The following is a 19971-nucleotide window of genomic DNA, read 5'->3' on the forward strand; positions in this document are numbered from 1 at the left end:
TTATCAACTAAATGCATGCGAAAAATTTAAACATGAATGAGAAATTTGGATAAAAGGGAAGGATCATACTTGTCGTTTGGATTGATTGGGAGGATAAAAGAAACCATCAACTCGGGGACTAAGACCCCATCTCATCATCATCATCTTCATCATCTTCATTATCTTCATTACCATCACCATCACCTTGAATTCCCCCGAACTCGGAGTCACGAATGAAATCGCCCGTGTTCAAGAGGGCATCCGAGCTAAAATCCTCCAATGGTTGGCTCACACCAACAAACATCTCCGGGCGCCCTCCGGCACCACTAGACCCGCCCTCTTGGAAGATCGAAGGGGTACCCCCGAACCACCTCGCGTCATGTCCCTCCCCTTGGGAGGTAGGCGGGGTGGGAAAAACCGGAGCGCTAAAATAGTCGGGCCGCAAGTTAATATCTCCGTAGCGGAAGGTCCCGTCTTCCGGATGCCCGCCATCCGGAAATAAATAGTAGGAGGGGTGAAGGCCGGAGGGGTGCTTGTAATGGTTCCTCATACAATCGTCATAGACCGGAAATTGACCAAGAGAGGTGTCATAGTAAATCCGGTCAAGTCTTTGTTGAAGGCCATGCCGCTCATTTGCGGCGTTTGTCATATTAATTTTCATCTCCGCCATGAAGGAAACGAGGTCGGCATGGAGAGGAGGCGATTGTTGTTGGTGTTGAGTGGAGGACCCCTCTCCTTGTTGCAAGGGGCCGGGGACAAAAGGAGAAGTCGGTGTGGCATACCGCAAGGTAGACCTTGCGGGGATGATGGGTCGGCCACGAGCATACCGAAGGTTAGGGTTAATTTGTTGGGGGATGGAGGGATCTTCAAGATCTTCAATCTCAAGCAAGTAATATTCTTGGTTAGGTACTACTTTCATTTTATCGGGGTTGGGAAGAGGGATAGAATTCCGATCAACTCCATCAACCCGAATTTGCCAATAGTCTAGGCCATCATTCGGGTTGGTCTTCAACCAACCGAGGTTGTGGTGGATGTAATTTTTGAACAACATTGTATCACCAATCATGGAACGCAACCCACCCAAGTTGACCCTCCGATTGAGCCTCTTCATCAAATGGGTAATGAGTCCACCCACGACAACGGCCGTATTAGAGGCCGGAGAATTGCTAAGCCGTTGTAAAGTGAGGGCCAAATGGTGGGCAATGTCAATTTTGAAAGTAGTTGGGTTGGAGCGAAGGTAAGAGCCGAGAATTTCTAATTCCTCCGTTCTAAAATTATGATTTTCCTCTCGGCCAAAGATGGTCCAACCCATGTACCTATGCCAAACCCGGATAGCCGCATTGTGGACTGTATTGGCGGCTCTCTTGACCCCCTTAACATCATCTAAACCCGTAATAGCCTTCCATAAGGCCCCATGGTCAAATGTCTCGGGTGCCTTGTGAGGAGGGCTAGTGTCAAGCCCAAAATGGGATGCAAAGGTCGGAAGGGTCAAGGAGTAGTCCTTGTTCATCAATCTAAAGTGCAAAAAGGCTACCTTTTGGGTTTGGCGGTGTTTGTCAAGACGGAGGGAGCTCAAAAACTCCCAAGTAAGACGAACATAGGTCCGCTCATGAATTCCGTACATCATTTTCATGCCCACCCCATCAAATAAATCAAGAGTAACTTGATCTAATCCTAGTTCCCTCATGGATTGACGATCAATGAATCGGGTAGGGACAATAGGGCGTCTTTTGAATAAGACGAACTTACCTTTCATTGTGATTGAGCTGAATTGGATGTCCGGGAAGTCGGGGTCGGAGCTCATGTCGGTCGCCGCCGCCGCTACCGCCTCCGCCTGCTGAAGGGCTAAATCTCCTCTCCTCACTCTCTTCTTTGGGGCCATATTTGTGGTTTTGATGGTGGGTGAAAGGCTAGGAAGGAGGTGAGGTGGTTGTTGGTGGTTGAGGTGGTGGTGGGTGGTGGCGGGAAAGGTTGTAGGTGGTGGTGGGAGGGGTTGTTGAAGGGGATGAGGGAGGGGGAGTTAGGGTTAGAGTGAGAGAGAGGGGAAGAAAGTGTCGAAGTTTATGAGGGAATTTGGGCGAATTTGGTGTTAAAACACGATCAGAGGGCTCCCAGCCGGTCAGGAGACCGGCCGCCGGTCACCCGGCTGGGAGTTCAAGTGATTTTTGAAATTCCATAGAAAAGATCAGAAGACTCCCAGCCGGTCAGAAGACCGGCCGCCGGTCACCCGGCTGGGAGTTCACCCAATCTCCATTTTCTTCATAAATGCATTCCCAGCCGGTGAGCCGGCTGCCGGCCTGCCGGCTGGGACTTCCTTCTTAAGAAAACTTGATGAAAATTCCTCATAAGCGCATCCCAGTAGGTGGACAGGTCGCCCTCCGGGACTTCCTTCAATCCAATTTGTCACATTTTCTATTGTATATGCACTCCCGGTAGGTGGGCAGCTGCTTGACTCTTGGTGGGACTACTTTCCTTGTGTTTTCAACAAAAATCCACCAAACTTACAGAACTTCCCCGGTCGGGGGACCAGGGACCGCCGCCACACCCTACTGGGACTCCTTTTCATCATGATTTCTTCAATAAACCCCTTTTTCCAATTCCCATCATTTATTGGCCTCGTTTTCCGTGTTTTCAACTTTCAAACCCGACTCGGGACGTCGGATAAAGGCCAATAAATGGTCAAACGCTTGTTCATCAAACAAAAACCCCAAGTCTTCAATACTCATGGCCGACAACAATCAAATTGACAAGTAGTATCCATCCAAAATTCCTCGAATTCTTCCTAAATGCATGATATATACAAAGATGCATGGGTTGCCTCCCATGAAGCGCCCTTGTTTATTGTCGTAGGCTCGACGGAGTTAACAAGCCAACAAATTTTCATGATGAGGATGGAAAAGAACCTTAATTCACTAGAAAGGTTTCAAGGGTCTTCATTTCCTTTTGGACGGGATTGCCAACATGATAGTGCTTTAACCTTTGACCATTCACTTTGAAAGTTCGGTCTCCTTGGCTTATTTCCACCGCCCCATGAGGGAAAGATCGGACCACGGTGAAGGGTCCGGTCCACTTCGACCTCAATTTTCCGGAAAAGAACTTCAAACGGGTATCGTATAAAAGGACTAATTCCCCTTCCTTGAACTCCCTTCTAATTATGTGCTTGTCATGAAATCTTTTCGTTCTTTCCTTGTACAACTTGGCATTCTCATAGGCTTCTAGCCTAAACTCTTCCAATTCATTCAAATCGAGAAGCCTCTTCTCACCCGCCGTCTTCAAGTCATAGTTGAGATACTTGATGGCCCAATATGCCTTATGTTCAAGCTCAACCGGTAAATGACAAGCCTTGCCATACACCAATCGGAATGGTGAGGTACCGATAGGTGTTTTGAAGGCCGTCCGGTAAGCCCACAAGGCATCATCAATTTTCAAGGACCAATCTTTTCTTGACTTGTTCACGGTTCTCTCAAGTATAGTCTTCAACTCTCGGTTGGAAATCTCGGCTTGCCCATTAGCTTGAGGATGGTAGGCAAGACTCTTCCTTTGTTGCACTCCATACTTTTTCAACAAAGCTTCCAATGCTCTCTCCCCGAAATGAGTACCACGATCGCTAATGAGGACTCTCGGGACCCCAAACCTAGGAAAGATGACCTTTTGAAGTAGCTTGATCACTTCCTTAGCATCACAAGTCTTAGTCGGGATCGCTTCAACCCATTTGCTTACATAGTCAACCGCCACGAGTATGTACTCATTGCCGAATGAGGATGGGAAGGGACCTTGATAATCTATCCCCCACACATCAAAGAGCTCAACTTCAAGCATGAAGTTCATGGGCATTTCATGTTTCCTTGTGATGTTCCCGCTCCTTTGACATTTGTCACATCCTTTAACATAAAAGGCAACGTCACGGAATAGAGAGGGCCAAAAGAAACCACATTGAAGCACCTTAGCGGCCGTCTTCTTGGAGCTTGCATGGCCACCACAAGGCAAGTCATGGCAATGGCTCATAATGGAGGTAGCTTCTTCTCTCGGAACACACCTTCTTATCATCCCATCGGCACAAGACTTGTACAAACATGGGTCATCCCAATAATAGTGCCTCACATCGTGGAAGAACTTCTTCTTTTTGTGGTAGTCATAATCATGAGGAACTATCCCGGAGACCAAATAATTGACAATGTCCGCATACCACGGTGCTTCTCCCAAGCTTAGGGACAACAAGTGGTCATCGGGCAAATAATCATTGATAGGAAGCCCATTGTCAACATTGAGGTTGGTTAGCCGGGATAGATGATCGGCCACCACATTTTCAACTCCTTTCTTGTCTCTAATTTCCATGTCAAACTCTTGGAGAAGTAGTATCCATCTAATCAATCGAGGCTTGGACTCTTTCTTGATGAGCAAGTGTCTCAAAGCAACATGATCGGTGAACACAATAACCTTAGCTCCCACCAAGTAGGTCCGGAACTTCTCCATTGCAAAAACCACGGCTAAAAGCTCCTTTTCCGTTGTTGAGTAATTTGTTTGAGCATCATCTAGAGTTTTGCTTGCATAATGAATTGCATGCACCTTTCCATCCTTCCTTTGGCCTAAAATCGCGCCTAAGGCATGATCGCTCGCATCACACATTAACTCAAACGGCAAGCTCCAATCCGGAGGTTGTATAATTGGAGCACTTGTCAAAGCCTCCTTCAACCTATTAAAAGCATCAAGACACCGGTTAGAAAACAAGAAAGGGGTATCTTTGGCTAACAATTCGGTCAAGGGCCTCGCGATCTTAGAGAAGTCCTTGATGAAGCGGCGATAAAAGCCCGCATGACCAAGGAAACTTCTCACCCCCTTAACATTGGTGGGAGGTGGGAGACTAGCTATGACCTCTATCTTAGCCTTATCAACTTCAATTCCACGGTTGGACACTATGTGTCCCAACACAACACCTTCTTGTACCATGAAATGACACTTCTCCCAATTGAGCACAAGGTTAGACTCTTGACATTTACTCAAAACTTTCTCCAAATTCATCAAACAATTTTCAAAACTTTTCCCAACAACCGAGAAATCATCCATGAAAACTTCCATTTCTTGTTCAATGAAATCGGAGAAAATCGACATCATAGCTCTTTGAAAGGTAGAGGGAGCATTACATAGCCCAAACGGCATTCTCCTATATGCATAGGTGCCGAATGGGCAAGTAAAGGTGGTCTTCTCTTGGTCACTTGGATGGATAGGGATTTGGAAAAATCCCGAATAGCCATCCAAGAAGCAAAAATAGTTGTGTTGAGCTAATCTTTCTAGCATTTGATCCATGAACGGTAAAGGAAAGTGATCCTTCCGGGTGGATTTGTTCAACTTCCTATAGTCCACGCATTTCTCCACCCGGTTACCGTTCTTGTAGGAATCAATTCATTCTTGTCATTTCGCACTACCGTCATGCCTCCTTTTTTGGGAACTACATGAACCGGGCTTACCCACCTACTATCCGAAATAGGATAGATAATGCCCGCGTCAAGTAGCTTAAGGACTTCTTTCCTTACAACCTCTTTCATGATGGGATTAAGCCTTCTTTGTGGCTCAATTGAGGATGCATCCTCATTTTCAAGAAGAATTTTATGAGTACACAAAGAGGGACTAATCCCTTTGAGGTCACCAATAGTGTACCCAAGGACACCCTTGAACTTCTTGAGCAAAGAAATGAGTTTTGAAGTTTGGGTGTCATCAAGTGCACTATTGATGATGACGGGAAAAGTGGAATTATCTCCTAGAAATTCATACTTCAAAGAAGAGGGAAGAGGTTTAAGTTCAACCGTAGGAGGAGGCGTGGAACTCTCCTCCTTCTTACCGACTTCCAACATTTCAAATTTGGGAGCTTGTTCATGAATAGGAGCCGAATCCAACATCCATACATATGCAAGAGTCTCAACATCTTTGTCATCGACTTCATACCCACTAACAAGACAAGTCTCCAAAGGATCCACGGAGGAAGCTTTTGGGTCATGCTTCTCCATGGGATTCTCAAGAATGTCAACAATGCAACAAGTGTCACCTAGAGAAGGAGCTTCCATTGACTTGTGGAGTTCCAATTCCACTCTATCTTCACCCACTTGTAAAGACAACTTGCCACTCTTTACATCGATCATAGCTCCACCGGTAGCAAGACAAGGTCGGCCTAAAATAATAGGCACATTGTAATCCTCCGGCATATCCATAACAAAGAAATCACATGGTATGACAAGCTTCCCAACTACCAAGGGTACATCTTCAATTACACCAATGGGAAATTTGACCGACCGATCGGCAAGTTGAAGCGAAACTCTAGTAGGTTTCAAATCTCCCAAATCAAGCCTCTTGAATATAGAAAGTGGCATGAGGCTCACACTAGCCCCCAAATCACACAAAGCTCTCTTAATAGCCACCCCTTGGATAGAACAAGGGATAGAGAAACTCCCCGGATCTTCTAGCTTGTTAGGAAGCTTGTTGGTGTGAGTGAGTATAGCGCTACATTCCTTGGAGAGGTTGATGGTTTGCACCTCTCCATTCTTCTTCTTCAAGGTGACAAGTTCCTTAAGAAACTTGCCATAGGATGGGATTTCGGTAATCATATCAAGGAAAGGGATAGTGACATTCATTCCCTTCAAGATCTCCACAAACTTCTCATATTTCTTTTCAATTCTTGGCTTTGCAAGCCTTTGTGGAAAGGGTACCGGTGCTACATACTCCCTTGGTGGTGGAGTACATTCTTTGACCTTAGGTGCAATAGGCTCATCCTGCTTTGGAGGGTCAACCATCTCCACCTCCTTAGACTTCTCCACCACAATTTCCTCTTCTTGCACAACTTCAACCGGGTGCTCTTTCACAACTTCATTAGTCACCCTCTTTCTCTTCCACTTAGGAGATTTCTCAACCTCCTCCAATTGCTTCCCACTCCTCAAAAATACCGCGTTCATCTCCCTTGGGTTAACCGTATTACCCGGAAACTTCCCCGGATTTTGAGCCAATTGACTCAATTGTTGAGAAATTTGGGCCACATGAGTTTCCGTAGCCTTTTGTGATGCCCGTATTTCATCATTCACCCGGCTTTGTGAGGCAATGTGGTTATCAAGCTTTGAGTCGGATTTTTGATTTGCAATGACCAATTGTTCAAAGGCTTGTTCCCAAGATGGTTTTTGAGGGGTTTGGAAGTTTTGGTTTTGTGGTTGGAAACTTTGGGTTTGTTGTTGATTGAAATTTTGCCCCTTGAAGCCCCCAAATGGTTGTTGGTTTTGGGTGATGAATTGTTTTCCTTGGAATCCGGGTGGGATTTGTCTTTGGAATTGAGAGTTTTGATTGAACCTTGGTTGTTGTTGAGGTTGGGAAGTTGTGGGATTTTGAATGTTTTGTGAAGCATAAGATAAGAAAGGGTGAGTTCTCTTTCCATTGACAAATTGGTTGTTGTTATTATTGTTGAACCCTTGCCTTGCACTAGTTGACTCCCAAAGCCCATTTACTTGCTCATAGCATTCCTCACCTAGGGGTGCAATCAAGGGACACCCAATGGGAGTATGCCCTTGTTCACCACACAACTCACAAGACAAGACTTGCCTCATATCGGAGCCTTTAGGTTTTGAATTTAGCAAAGCAACTTGTTGGGTGAGTTCATCTAGCATACCTTTAACTTCCACATTCAAAACGGAATTAGAATCCTTGCTTTTGCCTTTCCTCATTTGCCTATCACTTCCCCATTCCATAGTTCTCGAGGCCATCTCCTCAATTAGTTCCTTTGCCGCTTTATGCCCCAAAATGTCTAAGGCACCTTTCCCCGATCCCGCATCCAATGAAAGCCTAAGGTCTTGAGCCAACCCTTTGTAGAAATTGTTCACTAGCTCGGCTTCGGAGATACCATGGTGAGGGCACAACCGTTGGAGCTTCTTGTACCGTTCCCATGCCTCATATAAGGTTTCATCCTCTTCTTGAGTAAAGCTTTGTAATTCACTCTTGACTTTGGCCGTTCTTGAGGGTGGGAAATATTTGTTCAAAAATGCCTTAGCCAACTCATCCCATGTCTTGAAGGAATCCGGGTCACAATTCTTCAACCAATCCTTGGCCGAACCCCTAAGTGAACGGGGGAACAACCTAAGGCGAACCGCGTCATCGGAAACCCCATTTGACTTGTACATATCACAATTTTCAAGGAAATCATTTAGATGATCATTTGGGTTTTCCAAGGGACCTCCTCCAAATTGGTTGTCTTGAACAAGGTTGAGCAAGGCATTTTTAATCTCAAAGTTGTTAGCTTGAATTCGTGGCCTTTGGATGCTTGGATTGACTATGTGCTTAGGAGCCATAGTGTCTCTTATCGGAACCGGTTCACCCATGGTGCTAGGCTCTTCTTCTAAAATCCCAAAAGGATTTTCAAACACTACTTCGGTAGCTTCTTGGTGATTAACTTCTTCAATTGGTGGATTGTCAAGTAAACCCCTTCTTCTTAGAGAGTTAAATCTTCTTGCCGTAGCTTCAATTTCAAGATCAAGTTGATATATCGGTTGACCTCGTCTTCGTCGCCTACTCATGCAAAAGACCTAAGAACTTGAAAGAAAGGATTAGTAACAAAGGACTTAGTCTAAACTAGGACAAAAACGATTAATATCAAGCCGTACTCCCCGGCAACGGCGCCAAAAACTTGATGGTCTCAAGTCAACCTCGCAAGTGCACGATTTTATCGTTGTACACTTAAAAGGGTCGATCCCACAAGGAGTAGGTGGAGTACTAATCGTTCTAATTCACCGGTTTAGCTAAGTCGATAAATAACAAAGGTGGGAGTAACAAACTAGCACTAAACTATCAAATTTAAAGACTAAAGACAAGGTAAGATAAAAGCAAGCTAAAAATAAAGGATAATTCAAATAAAGAGAAAGACTAGAACTCGGTTCGACCATAAACATGAATAATTCCACATACTAATCGTCTCGGCCAATCTAAAGGGGTAGAAAGGAAAGGGGGAGATGACTCTAATTCGCCTAGAACCTCCCTTCCGGTCTCGCACTAGGACACTAGTTGCTCCTACTAACCCCCCTCCCGGGTTCGAAAGTCGGTATCCCCAACTCAAAACCCGACAACCCCAAGAACATGCATTTTCCCAAGGAGGTCAAGTAAATGGTCAAGGTCATTAAGCCCTCATCATATTCCGGGTCATCCCACTCCCCCTTCCGGAGGTCGATTTCAAACGCTAGCCTAGGGGCACCCTCCCTCGGTTCTCCCTTCCGGTCTCAACCTTAGTTGGTGACAAGGGTCGGTCCCCAAATACTCGACTAACAACCTAACCAACTTCCTTTGGTGTGGCAAGGGTCAAAAGCCGACACTACCCGGAAACCAAACCTTAAGCATGAAAATTCCCCAAGACTACCCTAACCAATTTTCCCTACAAATTAGCCTTAGTGACAATTAATTAGTGAAATTACCCATATCGGGCCAAACCGAGTCCTAGAAGGAGACTACTCACTAATCATTGTTTTAGTTGTAAAATAAACAATAAAGATGGAAACTTTGGTCACAAACATGGTGAGGAGATAAATCTTACTACTAAGCATGCAACAAATCAACAATAGTTAAGAGGAAAAGAGATATTAATCTAATAACAAGGTTTATTAAACTAAAAGTCACAATCTTTAACCAAATCCACTCAAAGATTAAGTCTTTGAGGACAACTAACCAAGGATGAACAAATGAAAGAGAATCAAAGCAAAGATGAACAATGAAAAGATGAACAATGATGGAAATAAGAACAACAAACAAACAACAACAACAATTTTAACATAAACAATCAAATAAACTTGAAGGAAGAACAAAGTGTAAACAAATGAAAATAAGGAAAGAAATAATACCAATCAAGAAGCAAGAAAGGAAGAATGATAGAATAAATAAGTATAAACTTTCAATCTTCTTCTTACAACCCAAATTCAATCACAAATTGATTGAATTACTACTCTAATTAAGGAATGATTAGCAAAAGGATTAGCAAAGTTTTAAACTTGAAGGGGTAATATTATTAGATCTAGGGTTGTGTGTACAAAAGGGTTTAAGAGGGGGTATATATAGGTTATACAAGGATTAGGACTGAAATTGGAAATGGGCTTTGAAACACGTATATGCACTCCTGGCCGTCACCGCCACGGTCATTCGACCGGCTGGGAGATCCCTGGAAGTTTTGAACAAGTTTTGAAGTCATCAGGTGTGCACGGCCGGTCAACCGGCCGCCGGTCACTGACCGGCTGGGGCACCCTTGACTTTGAAGCTTGACTTTTTGCCTTGGAGGAACTCCCGGTAAAGCTGGCCGTTGGTCATTTGACCTACCGGGAGTTTCTGTAACATTCTTCCATTTTCTTTGTTTCTTGACCAATCGTCCTCCCGTAAGCCGGCCGCCGGACCACCGGGAAACACTCCTTCCTTGTTTCCTCTTCATTTCTTGTATATAGGTGCTCCCGGTAGCCCATGCCATTCTATGCTTACCTCTGGTGAGTACCTCTCGGATCAATTCCTTCATTTTCCTTGTAGATGTACTCCCAGTACTAGGCTAGCCATTCTGCCTACCTACGCCGAGGGTACATCTCAAAGATACTTCCTTCTTCTTTCATGCAAGGCTTGGAAATCCCGTCTTTCTAGCTTCGTTTCGCCCGTTCCCGCCTCAATTTCTGCAAGGGGGCCAAAGTGTCATAGTAAAGGGAATCGGGACTAGAAATGAGAGTAAAGGGGGTACAAAACCACCTTAAATGGGGTCGAATATGCATGAAAATAGAGGGAAAAAGAGTGCAAAATGGTCCTATATCACTTGCATAATGAATTGCATGCACCTTTCCATCCTTCCTTTGGCCTAAAATCGCGCCTAAGGCATGATCGCTCGCATCACACATTAACTCAAACGGCAAGCTCCAATCCGGAGGTTGTATAATTGGAGCACTTGTCAAAGCCTCCTTCAACCTATTAAAAGCATCAAGACACCGGTTAGAAAACAAGAAAGGGGTATCTTTGGCTAACAATTCGGTCAAGGGCCTCGCGATCTTAGAGAAGTCCTTGATGAAGCGGCGATAAAAGCCCGCATGACCAAGGAAACTTCTCACCCCCTTAACATTGGTGGGAGGTGGGAGACTAGCTATGACCTCTATCTTAGCCTTATCAACTTCAATTCCACGGTTGGACACTATGTGTCCCAACACAACACCTTCTTGTACCATGAAATGGCACTTCTCCCAATTGAGCACAAGGTTAGACTCTTGACATTTACTCAAAACCTTCTCCAAATTCATCAAACAATTTTCAAAACTTTTCCCAACAACCGAGAAATCATCCATGAAAACTTCCATTTCTTGTTCAATGAAATCGGAGAAAATTGACATCATAGCTCTTTGAAAGGTAGAGGGAGCATTACATAGCCCAAACGGCATCCTCCTATATGCATAGGTGCCGAATGGGCAAGTAAAGGTGGTCTTCTCTTGGTCACTTGGATGGATAGGGATTTGGAAAAATCCCGAATAGCCATCCAAGAAGCAAAAATAGTTGTGTTGAGCTAATCTTTCTAGCATTTGATCCATGAACGGTAAAGGAAAGTGATCCTTCCGGGTGGATTTGTTCAACTTCCTATAGTCCACGCACATTCTCCACCCGGTTACTGTTCTTGTAGGAATCAATTCATTCTTGTCATTTCGCACTACCGTCATGCCTCCTTTTTTGGGAACTACATGAACCGGGCTTACCCACCTACTATCCGAAATAGGATAGATAATGCCCGCGTCAAGTAGCTTAAGGACTTCTTTCCTTACAACCTCTTTCATGATGGGATTAAGCCTTCTTTGTGGCTCAATTGAGGATGCATCCTCATTTTCAAGAAGAATTTTATGAGTACACAAAGAGGGACTAATCCCTTTGAGGTCACCAATAGTGTACCCAAGGACACCCTTGAACTTCTTGAGCAAAGAAATGAGTTTTGAAGTTTGGGTGTCATCAAGTGCACTATTGATGATGACGGGAAAAGTGGAATTATCTCCTAGAAATTCATACTTCAAAGAAGAGGGAAGAGGTTTAAGTTCAACCGTAGGAGGAGGCGTGGTACTCTCCTCCTTCTTACCGACTTCCAACATTTCAAATTTGGGAGCTTGTTCATGAATAGGAGCCGAATCCAACATCCATACATATGCAAGAGTCTCAACATCTTTGTCATCGACTTCATACCCACTAACAAGACAAGTCTCCAAGGGATCCATGGAGGAAGCTTTTGGGTCATGCTTCTCCATGGGATTCTCAAGAATGTCAACAATGCAACAAGTGTCACCTAGAGAAGGAGCTTCCATTGACTTGTGGAGTTCAAATTCCACTCTATCTTCACCCACTTGTAAAGACAACTTGCCACTCTTTACATCGATCATAGCTCCACCGGTAGCAAGACAAGGTCGGCCTAAAATAATAGGCACATTGTAATCCTCCGGCATATCCATAACAAAGAAATCACATGGTATGACAAGCTTCCCAACTACCAAGGGTACATCTTCAATTACACCAATGGGAAATTTGACCGACCGATCGGCAAGTTGAAGTGAAACTCTAGTAGGTTTCAAATCTCCCAAATCAAGCCTCTTGAATATTGAAAGTGGCATGAGGCTCACACTAGCCCCCAAATCACACAAAGCTCTCTTAATAGCCACCCCTTGGATAGAACAAGGGATAGAGAAACTCCCCGGATCTTCTAGTTTGTTAGGAAGCTTGTTGGTGTGAGTGAGTATAGCACTACATTCCTTGGAGAGGTTGATGGTTTGCACCTCTCCATTCTTCTTCTTCAAGGTGACAAGTTCCTTAAGAAACTTGCCATAGGATGGAATTTCGGTAATCATATCAAGGAAAGGGATAGTGACATTCATTCCCTTCAAGATCTCCACAAACTTCTCATATTTCTTTTCAATTCTAGGCTTTGCAAGCCTTTGTGGAAAGGGTACCGGTGCTACATACTCCCTTGGTGGTGGAGTACATTCTTTGGCCTTAGGTGCAATAGGCTCATCTTGCTTTGGAGGGTCAACCATCTCCACCTCCTTAGACTTCTCCACCACAATTTCCTCTTCTTGCACAACTTCAACCGGGTGCTCTTTCACAACTTCATTAGTCACCCTCTTTCTCTTCCACTTAGGAGATTTCTCAACCTCCTCCAATTGCTTCCCACTCCTCAAAAATACCGCGTTCATCTCCCTTGGGTTAACCGTATTACCCGGAAACTTCCCCGGATTTTGAGCCAATTGACTCAATTGTTGAGAAATTTGGGCCACATGAGTTTCCGTAGCCTTTTGTGATGCCCGTATTTCATCATTCACCCGGCTTTGTGAGGCAATGTGGTTATCAAGCTTTGAGTCGGATTTTTGATTTGCAATGACCAATTGTTCAAAGGCTTGTTCCCAAGATGGTTTTTGAGGGGTTTGGAAGTTTTGGTTTTGTGGTTGGAAACTTTGGGTTTGTTGTTGATTGAAATTTTGCCCCTTGAAGCCCCCAAATGGTTGTTGGTTTTGGGTGATGAATTGTTTTCCTTGGAATCCGGGTGGGATTTGTCTTTGGAATTGAGAGTTTTGATTGAACCTTGGTTGTTGTTGAGGTTGGGAAGTTGTGGGATTTTGAATGTTTTGTGAAGCATAAGATAAGAAAGGGTGAGTTCTCTTTCCATTGACAAATTGGTTGTTGTTATTATTGTTGAACCCTTGCCTTGCACTAGTTGACTCCCAAAGCCCATTTACTTGCTCATAGCATTCCTCACCTAGGGGTGCAATCAAGGGACACCCAATGGGAGTATGCCCTTGTTCACCACACAACTCACAAGACAAGACTTGCCTCATATCGGAGCCTTTAGGTTTTGAATTTAGCAAAGCAACTTGTTGGGTGAGTTCATCTAGCATACCTTTAACTTCCACATTCAAAACGGAATTAGAATCCTTGCTTTTGCCTTTCCTCATTTGCCTATCACTTCCCCATTCCATAGTTCTTGAGGCCATCTCCTCAATTAGTTCCTTTGCCGCTTTATGCCCCAAAATGTCTAAGGCACCTTTCCCCGATCCCGCATCCAATGAAAGCCTAAGGTCTTGAGCCAACCCTTTGTAGAAATTGTTCACTAGCTCGGCTTCGGAGATGCCATGGTGAGGGCACAACCGTTGGAGCTTCTTGTACCGTTCCCATGCCTCATATAAGGTCTCATCCTCTTCTTGAGTAAAACTTTGTAATTCACTCTTGACTTTGGCCGTTCTTGAGGGTGGGAAATATTTGTTCAAAAATGCCTTAGCCAACTCATCCCATGTCTTGAAGGAATCCGGGTCACAATTCTTCAACCAATCCTTGGCCGAACCCCTAAGTGATCGGGGGAACAACCTAAGGCGAACCGCGTCATCGGAAACCCCATTTGACTTGTACATATCACAATTTTCAAGGAAATCATTTAGATGATCATTTGGGTTCTCCAAGGGACCTCCTCCAAATTGGTTGTCTTGAACAAGGTTGAGCAAGGCATTTTTAATCTCAAAGTTGTTAGCTTGAATTCGTGGCCTTTGGATGCTTGGATTGACTATGTGCTTAGGAGCCATAGTGTCTCTTATCGGAACCGGTTCACCCATGGTGCTAGGCTCTTCTTCTAAAATCCCAAAAGGATTTTCAAACACTACTTCGGTAGCTTCTTGGTGATTAACTTCTTCAATTGGTGGATTGTCAAGTAAACCCCTTCTTCTTAGAGAGTTAAATCTTCTTGCCGTAGCTTCAATTTCAAGATCAAGTTGATATATCGGTTGACCTCGTCTTCGTCGCCTACTCATGCAAAAGACCTAAGAACTTGAAAGAAAGGATTAGTAACAAAGGACTTAGTCTAAACTAGGATAAAAACGATTAATATCAAGCCGTACTCCCCGGCAACGGCGCCAAAAACTTGATGGTCTCAAGTCAAACCTCGCAAGTGCACGATTTTATCGTTGTACACTTAAAAGGGTCGATCCCACAAGGATTAGGTGGAGTACTAATCGTTCTAATTCACCGGTTTAGCTAAGTCGATAAATAATAAAGAGGGTAGCAACAAACTAGCACTAAACTATCAAATTTAAAGACTAAAGACAAGGTAAGATAAAAGCAAGCTAAAAATAAAGGATAAATCAAATAAAGAGAAAGACTAGAACTCGGTCCGACCATAAACATGAGTAATTCCGCCTACTAATCGTCTCGGCCAATCTAAAGGGGGTAGAAAGGAAAGGGGGAGATGACTCTAATTCGCCTAGAACCTCCCTTCCGGTCTCGCACTAGGACACTAGTTACTCCGACTAACCCCCCTCCCGGGTTCGAAAGCCGGTCTCCCTAACTCAAAACCCGACAACCCCAAGAACATGCATTTTCCCAAGGAGGTCAAGTAAATGGTCAAGGTCATTAAGCCCTCATCATATTCCGGGTCATCCCACTCCCCCTTCCGGAGGTCGATTTCAAACGCTAGCCTCGGGGCACCCTCCCTCGGTTCTCCCTTCCGGTCTCAACCTTAGTTGGTGACAAGGGTCGGTCCCCAAATACTCGACTAACAACCTAACCAACTTCCGTTGGTGTGGCAAGGGTCAAAAGCCGACACTACCCGGAAACCAAACCTTAAGCATGATAATTCCCCAAGACTACCCTAACCAATTTTCCCCACAAATTAGCCTTAGTGACAATTAGTTAGTGAAATCACCCATATCGGGCCAAACCGAGTCCTAGAAGGAGACTACTCACTAATCATGGTTTTAGTTGCAAAATAAACAATAAAGATGGAAACTTTGGTCACAAACATGGTGAGGAGATAAATCTTACTACTAAGCATGCAACAAATCAACAATAATTGAGAGGAAAAGTGATACTAATCTAATAACAAGGTTTATTAAACTAAAAGACACAATCTTTAACCAAATCCACTCAAAGATTAAGTCTTTGAGGACAACTAACCAAGGATGAACAAATGAAAGAGAATCACAACAAAGATGAACAATGAAAAGATGAACAATGATGAAAATAAGAACAACAAACAAACAACAACAACAATTTTAACATAAACAATCAACTAAACTTGAAGGAAGAACAAAGTGTAAACAAATGAAAATAAGGAAAAAAATAATACCAATCAAGAAGCAAGAAAGGAAGAATGATAGAATAAATAAGTATAAACTTTCAATCTTCTTCTTACAACCCAAATTCAATCACAAATTGATTGAATTACTACTCTAATTAAGGAATGATTAGCAAAAGGATTAGCAAAGTTTTAAACTTTAAAGGGTAATAATATTAGATCTAGGGTTGTGTGTACAAAAGGGTTTAAGAGGGGGTATTTATAGGCTTGTACAAGATTAGGAAGAAAAGAGGAAGAAAAGCCCAAAATCCCGTCTGCTGCGTTTTGCTTGGTGGGCCGTGATGGTGGTCTTACCGGCAAAACCGTGCAAGATTTAAAAATAGGCCGGTATCCGTGTTTTGCCGGTGGGCCATTTCTTTGCCGCCTGCCGGCAAAACACCTTCTTCAGGACTTGTTCTTCTTCTTCAAGGTGCGTAATGCGGTTGGCCACGGCTGCCTGAGGTGCTCTACCTAGCGAGGCCAAGCTCGTTTTTCACCAAATTCTTCAATTAATTCCAATTTCTTTGTGCTTTACCGGTGGGCATACGCTGGCAAAAGCACATTCCTCAACATTTCTTCAAAATCTTAAGTCATCCTCTGGGGTGTGTTTTGCGGTGGCTAGACCAGTGCTCACGGTCTCCGTGGAAACACGCTCTTCTTCATTTCTTCACCTCTTCTTCATGTAAAGGCAATGGGGTGCCTTTCTTGCCCCAATTCCTCCATACTTGGGCCGTTTCCTACAAAAGGATGCACAAGGTAACAAGTACGGGCATTGGGTACAAAACGCAAGGAAAAACACCAGAAACCGACTCGATATGAGTCGGTATGCATAAAAGAAAGAGGGAATTAGAAGTAAATTAATCGTATATCAGCCAGCCTCTCATCCTCGTTAAGAAGGACCCTGCTGGCATCCATTTTAAGATGCTTCCGGGTGACCCATCTGTCATGCTCCGCCCTGGTCTCACACCGCAAATTAACTTGGTGCTGGAAGGAGCGGGGCAGCGGATAGTCATCCGGCACCTTAACGTACACCCACCGATCTTGCCAGTCCTTGCAAGAAGAAAGTTTGTCAACAGAGACATAACCCTGCTCCATTTGCACGCTGTACCATCCAACGCGGCCAGGGATTGATGGTTTGAGATGATGAAGCCGCCGGAATAAATTCACCGTCGGAGCCTCTCCCTCAAAGAGACAAAGCCAGACAAAACCGACTATGGTTCTCATAGCCAGCGGGTGCAGTTGGCCAACGGCAACGTTCATGGCTCTAATTATGGCCATAACGTACCCATTCAGCGGAAACCGGAGCCCGTACTCCAAATGCCGCATGTACACGCCGGTGTAGCCCGGTGGAGGACAACAGACGGCCTGACCCTCCTCAGGGATAACAATTTTGTATCCCCTACCAAAGAAAAAATTTGTTTGTTTACCTCGAAGAAAAACACTCGCCGTATCAAAGACCCTGAAGATTGGAAGAAAGGAAACTCTTGAAAGTTTAGAAAGATGAAGATTTTGGAGAAAATTTTCGAAAATGAAATTGGTGGCCAAAATCACGAAAAAACTGCCCTATTTATAGGGAAAAGCCCATAAAGAAGGACCAATCAGCGAACAGCCCATGAAGCGTCATCCAATCAGCGTGCAGACACGTGTCGAACATGCAACCACGGGATGTCAATCGTCATAGTTAGGCATCAATCAATGCAACAGTGACCAAGCGTCTTCAACACGCTCATTCATATCTCTCCGCCTATTCACCTTCCTCAACAAATTCCCAAGCATCTGTTCTCCGCCGGCCACTCGGTCAACCAAGCTAGGTAGCGCCGGCCGGGGGCAATCAAAAACAACCGGCACTCTCAACCCTGGTCTCGGCCAGCGTCACTTTCTTTTCCACATCGAATGCCCTTTACACATCCATGTGGAGGGGGGATATGGTACGGCCCAGGGTAGACCAGGCCGAGGTAAAAGAAGCCGCCGCAGAAGAAGCCGATGCAGAACATTGTTTACAGATTACTTGCGCAGAATATACGCTCAAACGTACATCGGGCCATACCACTAACATAGACTACGGCGGGGCAAATTGATGGGGCATATTCGCACCGTGACCAAGTCAACATATTGAACAAGGTCAAAGATATCCACAACAAGTCAACGACTTAGACGACCCTAGCCGTCTGACCCATCGGCTGTTAGCTGGGTCTCGGCGTGACAACACACCGGCGGGACACATATCCACGTACTCATATCCAAGACCCCTCGGCGGTGAGTCACATGGCCCGCCGGCATGCCATAGGTCCCTCAGCCGAGGGGTAGATCGGTCTTTCCACCTGCTAGCCACTTGGCCACTTGGCCACTACGTGACAAAAGGTGAAAGCCTATAAATACTCCTCAACCTTCATTGAGGAAAGGATCCACAAACTAAACCTAAATACACTATTTATCTGGTAATATCTTCCTTATCTCTCTACAATATATATCTAGCCAAGTAATACAACTTAATCCTTTAAGTTTACTGACTTGAGCGTCGGAGTGAGTACGCTTGGCACAAAAGCCAAGCCCTCAGTTCGTTCATTGTTGCAGGAGAGGCCGAGAGGAACGATAGAAGCAAGAAGGGTTCAACTCAAGACATTATTCTACAAGCCACGGGTGGTAACAATACTTGCTCTGGAATTACACCCGGAACAACTCTAATTAAAAAAAAAAGAACAAAACTATAATAAATAGTCAATTTAATCTTTAATAATGAACTAATGAATTAAATACCTCCTCTATACTCGAATTATGTTCATAATAGAAGAATTTGAAGGAGGTTAAGGATTTAACAATAGAGAGAAGATAGTGAGAACAAGATTTGAAGGTTTTTTTAGCCAAGGGTAGACAAATGGAAATTTTGGGGTAAAAAGTACTATAATGAGTAAAAATCGTACTGCGAAAATAAATTACGTTTTCTAATACAGCGTAATATGTAAAAGACCCTCTGGTCAATTTATCTAATATTTGATCTCATTTGGTGCAACCCAAAAAATGATCACCAATTGTCGTAGATTTTATTTAATTTAAGACGCTCGCTCTCACACTTGATTAAATAGGGGTGGAAATATGATGAGGAAGTAGTTGTGAAAAGTCTAAAACTTAAATTGGTTTTAAACAAGACTAATGTTGAAAAATGATTTCATGTACTTGTCTTTATCTAAGAAAGTAATATCTTCGTTGTTTTGGTCTTGAATCGTTTCAGTTACGGACTTTGATGTGATATTCATAGAAAATTGTTGGTGTAAAAGTCTTATTAATGCAGCAATCTAACTAATGGTAAAATTGTGATTTTAAAAGCGAGTAAAATCTAACTAATTCAATTAACCCCCTTAACTTTAGTCAATGATGAAATTAGGGCCTTTAATTTTTATTTGTAGCAATCAAACTTCATAACTTTAGTCAAAAGTGAAATTTCTTACTACCGCAGGGATAAAAAAAAGTATTCGAAATAATTCTTAAACCAAGTCGGATTTCCATCTTGCTCGACCTTCCTACCGTCTTACCCTTCCTAATTGTGAATATTTGTATTAGATTAGGAAAACGACTACTGTGAATATTGTATTTCCTTAAGTTACATTAGGAAGCTAAATCTCTCCTATTAGTATAAATAGACATCTCTGGTTATATTATTCATGCAATTTCTCAATAAACTATCTTTCCCTATAAATATAAGTATTAAAACGCGAAGCTATTATTCATGCTCGACTTTCCTACTAATGACTCTTCCCCTACTCGGGCTACTTTTTTTCCTGCACTAACAAGACTAATATGAGCAGTATGCTAGATTCTTTGGCCAGTTGGAAGAAGACTTGTCTTTCGGCATAATTCTTAAATCGTATACTTGAATAATGAAGGAATTTCTTCAT

The 19971-nt window shown here is 43.7% G+C and overlaps 2 non-coding genes across 2 annotated transcripts; both read left to right on the top strand.

The window, feature by feature from the left end:
* Positions 1 to 7848: 7848 nt before the first annotated feature.
* On the top strand, positions 7849 to 7955 carry LOC141610297 (small nucleolar RNA R71). The gene has a single exon (XR_012528199.1). It is a non-coding gene; the product is annotated as a small nucleolar RNA R71 (small nucleolar RNA).
* Positions 7956 to 14103: 6148 nt separating this feature from the next.
* Positions 14104 to 14210, top strand: LOC141610303 (small nucleolar RNA R71). The gene has a single exon (XR_012528205.1). It is a non-coding gene; the product is annotated as a small nucleolar RNA R71 (small nucleolar RNA).
* The last annotated feature ends 5761 nt before the right edge of the window (positions 14211 to 19971 follow it).

Source organism: Silene latifolia, chromosome 10 (assembly GCF_048544455.1).
Source record: "Silene latifolia isolate original U9 population chromosome 10, ASM4854445v1, whole genome shotgun sequence".
Classification (NCBI taxonomy): Eukaryota; Viridiplantae; Streptophyta; class Magnoliopsida; order Caryophyllales; family Caryophyllaceae; genus Silene; species Silene latifolia.